Source organism: Homalodisca vitripennis, chromosome 1, assembly GCF_021130785.1.
Source record: "Homalodisca vitripennis isolate AUS2020 chromosome 1, UT_GWSS_2.1, whole genome shotgun sequence".
Taxonomy (NCBI): domain Eukaryota; kingdom Metazoa; phylum Arthropoda; class Insecta; order Hemiptera; family Cicadellidae; genus Homalodisca; species Homalodisca vitripennis.
Genome location: NC_060207.1, coordinates 183,559,948 through 183,565,600, shown reverse-complemented (window position 1 = coordinate 183,565,600; position 5,653 = coordinate 183,559,948). Strand labels below are relative to the sequence as shown.

The window sequence follows — 5,653 nt, the reverse complement described above, 5'->3', positions numbered from 1 at the left end:
TTTATCTTTTGGTGAGTCGGTGTGTAGACTTTTAATTCTTTAAGAATTGCTATGAATCCAAACTTAGTGAACAAAAATATGTGAATTTATACGAGAAAATGTCATCAGTATATTTTAAGTTTTGCATGAAATCTAATTCATATAAAAAACAAGAATAAATACTATGATGGGACATGTTCACCCATGGAATTTGCTTGGACGTTATTAAAATCAATCATCACTCAGGAGGCTGACATATTTATTCTTGTTTCCAGGGGGAAATGAAAATGTATTCTCTGTATGACTGGCTGTCTATCTGTCCGCAAGACATCTCGAGAATGAGATGATCTATTGATTTGAAATTTTTCAAACAAGGAAAGATTTTTACGTGCGGCTATCCTATCTCGATTAAGGAAATGATTTGGAATTTAACACAAATTGAGTATTGGAAACTATGCAGAAAGTGACAAAATGGAGTCAGATTTTGGAGGCAATATACTACCTGCAGTTATGGACTAAAGGTATAACTAAATAATAATTTTTTTGTAGAACATTATTCAGTTATTTTGTGTCGCTAGAATCAGTGTTGCTGTTTCACTGTCACCATATGTCACAAAATCTGATGTTGCCCTGAAATAGCAAAAAACATTACACTTGGTCTGCTTGTGTGATTACCTAACTGGATTTTTGTGGACAGAGAGGGCGGTCCCAGTTCCCTGGTGCTCCATGTGTCAACGTGTCTGACGTTACTACATCGGTGGTCACAACGGCTGATGTTGCCCTGAATTAGCACAAGGCATAACACATGGTCTACTTATGTGATTACCTAACTGGAGGTTTGTGGACAGAGAGGGCGGTCCCAGTTCCCTGGTGCTCCATGTGTCAACGTGTCTGACGTTACTACATCGGTGGTCACAACGGCTGATGTTGCCCTGAAATAGCAATAGCACAAGGCATTATACATGGTCTACTTATGTGATTACCTAACTGGAAGTTTGTGGACAGAGAGGGCGGTCCCAGTTCCCTGGTACTCCATGTGTCAACGTGTCTGACGTTACTACATCGGTGGTCACAACGGCTGATGTTGCCCTGAAATAGCACAAGGCATTACACATGGTCTACTTATGTGATTACCTAACTGGAGGTTTGTGGACAGAGAGGGCGGTCCCAGTTCCCTGGTGCTCCATGTGTCAACGTGTCTGACGTTACTACATCGGTGGTCACAACGGCTGATGTTGCCCTGAAATAGCAATAGCACAAGGCATTATACATGGTCTACTTCTACTTATGTGATTACCTAACTGGAAGTTTGTGGACAAAGAGGGCGGTCCCAGTTCCCTGGTACTCCATGTGTCAACGTGTCTGACTTTACTACATCGGTGGTCACAAGGGCTGATGTTGCCCTGAAATAGCACAAGGCATTACACATGGTCTACTTATGTGATTACCTAACTGGAGGTTTGTGGACAGAGGGCGGTCCCAGTTCCCTGGTGCTCTATGTGTCAACGTGTCTGACGTTACTACATCGGTGGTCACAAGGGCTGATGTTGCCCTGAAATAGCACAAGGCATTACACATGGTCTACTTATGTGATTACCTAACTGGAGGTTTGTGGACATAGGGCGGTCCCAGTTCCCTGGTGCTCCATGTGTCAACGTGTCTGACGTTACTACATCGGTGGTCACAACGGCTGATGTTGCCCTGAAATAGCAATAGCACAAGGCATTATACATGGTCTACTTATGTGATTACCTAACTGGAGGTTTGTGGACAGAGGGCGGTCCCAGTTCCCTGGTGCTCTATGTGTCAACGTGTCTGACGTTACTACATCGGTCTCCTTGCTTAATTTGATTATTGTTACAAGCATCTATAATGGAATGATTTAGGCCATTCAAGTAGTTTGCAACCCATAGTGGTTGCTGTACGGATTTCACCATCCCTGCCAAGCAGAATAGTATTACAGTTAGTAAATATCTAATGGTCAAAATGTATTACCCTATAATTTGGCAGAAATAATACGTCGAAATTAAATATTAGAAAAGTTACTTGGTATATATAGAAGTAATTTTACTCATATAGATGAAATACTCTCGGCCCATTTATATTCGTGAGAAAATCGATTGTTGAAGGTTTACATAATCATATCTCGACTTCAACGATATTAGATTTTATAGAAGATCTGGATGAAACGTTAAGAGAGGATAACAATCCCTTTTATTTCTCATCTCTACTTTGTGTTTGGATGTTTCATTTATATTTGTATTTATTGCTATTATTGCAATTCTCGTGATTCGATTATTCCTTTATAGGATTTCAAAAAGTCCCAAATACATTCTTTCTGTTTCAGTGGTTAGGTTAAGCCTACTTTTGTAATGACATGACTGATACTTTCGAATAATTATGATTATAGGCAATTATTAATCGAAAATTATAGGTTAACAAAATCAAATTTGTAATGTCGGTAAAACTTGTAATTTACATACATCTGTATAGTTCCATCGCGGTGTTTAGCTTTTTGTTATCAATGGTTAAAATTACGATTCTCTATATTCGAGCCGACATTATGATAATGGACCTGTTTTATGGCATGTAGTAGATTGAAAGGATAGTAGGATTTCGGACATGTCATTGTTATATGTTACACAATGTATACCACTACGTTTTGAGAATTGCAATCTAAACTCTTTCTCAGGTTTAAAAAACTTAAGTGTCCCACTATAGCTTGTGCTTGTGTGACGTGTGCCTACGTGTGTGTGTGTGTGCTCTTGAAATGTGCAATTACATCGCCTGGGTTAATTTTTTCCTACCTGGACTTCAGGCTGTTGCAGGTTTTGATGACACTGTCCTTTCCTCTCTTTCAGGTGGCCGACGGTTGCCGCAAGTTATAGGTTTTAAGTGCTTATGTCTTAAGTTTTATTATACGTGAGAAAGAGGGTGGATTTCAACCCTCGACATTTTTAGTATAAAATATAACAATGGCAACCATTCGAAATCCTTTTATTCTTTCAAACCTTCCAACGCCTATAACAAACTTGAAACAATGATATGTATATGATTCTTTTTGTTTTTTTCCATTATCACAATGGAATCGTTAATTTAGAGTATAATATAATTCACAAATGATCTCAAAGTTAAGATCTTACATTTTAAATATTCATGAATATCATGAATGTCTAAATTTTCATGTCCTCGGTAGTATAGTGGTCAGTATCCCCGCCTGTCACGCGGGAGACCGGGGTTCGATTCCCCGCCGGGGAGGTATATTTTTGTGCCTTTTTAATGCTTCGAAATTCATATTGATTATATTTTGGTGTTAGTACCAATAATAAGTAATTTCAAAACATTTTCATTATTTTTTTAATTTTTATAAGATTTGCGTTAAAAATCCTATAAAATTAAATTATAATATGTCCTATAATATTTATATTAATAAGCAATGAGTAGGAAATAAGAATTTTTTTCAAGACATCCATACGGCATTAAGGTGGAGTAATAGGTCCACCAAAGCCTAAGCAATTGTAGGCAAATATCCTACTCTGTTCATCCATTCCAAGAATGGGAGATACTGAATTAGTGGCTTTCTATCATTCGTTTCCTCAATTTCAGTAACTTATGTTTCGATTCATTAATACAGCTGGCAGTAAAATACTGGTGGCGAGAGAAAAGAAGAGACCTGGCCCGTGCCGGCGCACAGCAGTGTACTAGTGTGTTGCCGCGCCGTAATTTCAGGCGCTTCGCCCCACAGCCAACCCTGCGAATTGTTTATCCTAGCAATGGAGTTATTTGTTTTCAGTAATGTGGCATTCCTGCAGAGTGTGACTCGTATTAAATGTTAAATTTTATATACATAAAAGCACTACATTTACATTAGTAATTGTTATCTTAAAAATACAAAAATCTTCAATTTCAGCAATTCATTCCTTTAATTATTGTTTGTTACAACCACTGTAGAGCCTAATTATTAGAATTTATTACAAACATATATTTTGCTCAATTTTAATTGATCAAAACAGTACCGTCATTTAAATTATCTTATAAAATATAACAATTAGGCCGCAAATCAATCAAAACAGTGAAACAATAATGGAATTACGAAACAAGGCGCGGCAACATACTAGTAGTAGCGCCTGCAATTTTCAGATAGGCCAGAATCCAGGTCTCTTCTTTTCTCTCGCCATCAGTAATAAACAATCATAATTGTTTTTAATACTCGCCAATGTCATTGGCTGTGCGTTAGTGAATGAGGGCAGGACCAATTCATTTCTGTCCCTCTGTCTGTATCCACATCTCGAGAACAAACAAATATATACAATTTTGCTTGAAGCTATGTAAGGAACATGGGGTTTGATGATGGTGATTGTCAATCCATGGGATTTGTATGAGCAATAGAGAACATTGTTACATCGTTTTCTGGGCAACTTGATCCCAACGATAAAACCGCAGAATTTATAAATATATAAATAAATTGAGTACAATCGGATAACACTTTAACATATATGATATAGAACACATGTATCCTAACATAATCATCTATAAACTTAAAAATGATCATGCAACCTCAGTAAATCCTGTTAAGTGACATGTGGTGTGGTGTTTTCTACCTTGGTTACACATAAATTCACAAATGTTAGACGGTGCACAAAAAATTCCTAACAGAGATTTTCGTCAAACCTAGCATGACATATTTGCATTTTACGCCCATGATAAAGAAAGATAAGAGAACCACTGCAATAGTTGCTGATTGGTTCGAGACTGAAGGATAATACTGCACTGTGTGAATCTATGCAAATGGACCATTACTTCTAGATGATTGGTCAAAATCGAGCTGCAGAGAGAGGATAAACTGGGTTAGGTATAGCATGTCGCGTGGATAAACCTTTCCAATTACTCTTCGTATAATTTTATTAGTACCTACATGGTTCATATGTAGGCTACATACGGAACAAATATTTGGCTACATGAATATATTTTATTTATTTTTTCGCACTACAATTGTTTAAAAACACCAATATTGTGTTTTAAAGTATTTAAAATACTTACTCACACTTTATCCGTACAATTCTGTGTAAAAATAAAAATATAACTGTTCAGAAACGTTTAGAACTGAGCTGAACTGAAATTAAAATTTAATGTGCGTTAATTAAGTGTTCATAAAACAGAACACAGGAAATTTAATTTTGGGACCTGTAATATTTTGAAACACTCTTATTGTAAAAAGTTTCGTCTGGCAAAAATGAGTTATTGACTATGAACTCAAAAACACATAACCCGATAACTTATGATATTTCAGCGTAGGAGTTAGATAAATGGCCCGAGGTTAGCATTTTCAGGCGGCGAACTGTCTCTGACACTACCAATTCGTCAATGTCCTACACCGTGTTCCAGTCTTGTATTAAGCATGTTCAACTGCGAACTAATTTAACGGGCTGCCTTTCTTAATAAAACCATTACTAATTGCATTTTTTATGCTTATAATCAATATTTTTCTTGTAAGGAAATGTCATTTCCAGTTATGCCAAGCACCGGAGAAGCACCAAAATAATACTTATCGTAAATGTGTGTGATTTTCTAATAGTGACGAATGGTGCTATGAATTAATGTTTGCTTCACCACCAATATCTTCTATTCACCAACCCCTACTGAACATCGGCTAGAATCTAGTCGAATGCAGCGT

General features: G+C 37.0%; 1 non-coding gene across 1 annotated transcript; it reads left to right on the top strand.

Moving 5' to 3' along the window:
- The first annotated feature begins 3,165 nt into the window (after positions 1-3,165).
- Positions 3,166-3,237, top strand: Trnad-guc. Its single transcript has one exon. It is a non-coding gene; the product is annotated as a tRNA-Asp (tRNA).
- Positions 3,238-5,653: the final 2,416 nt, after the last annotated feature.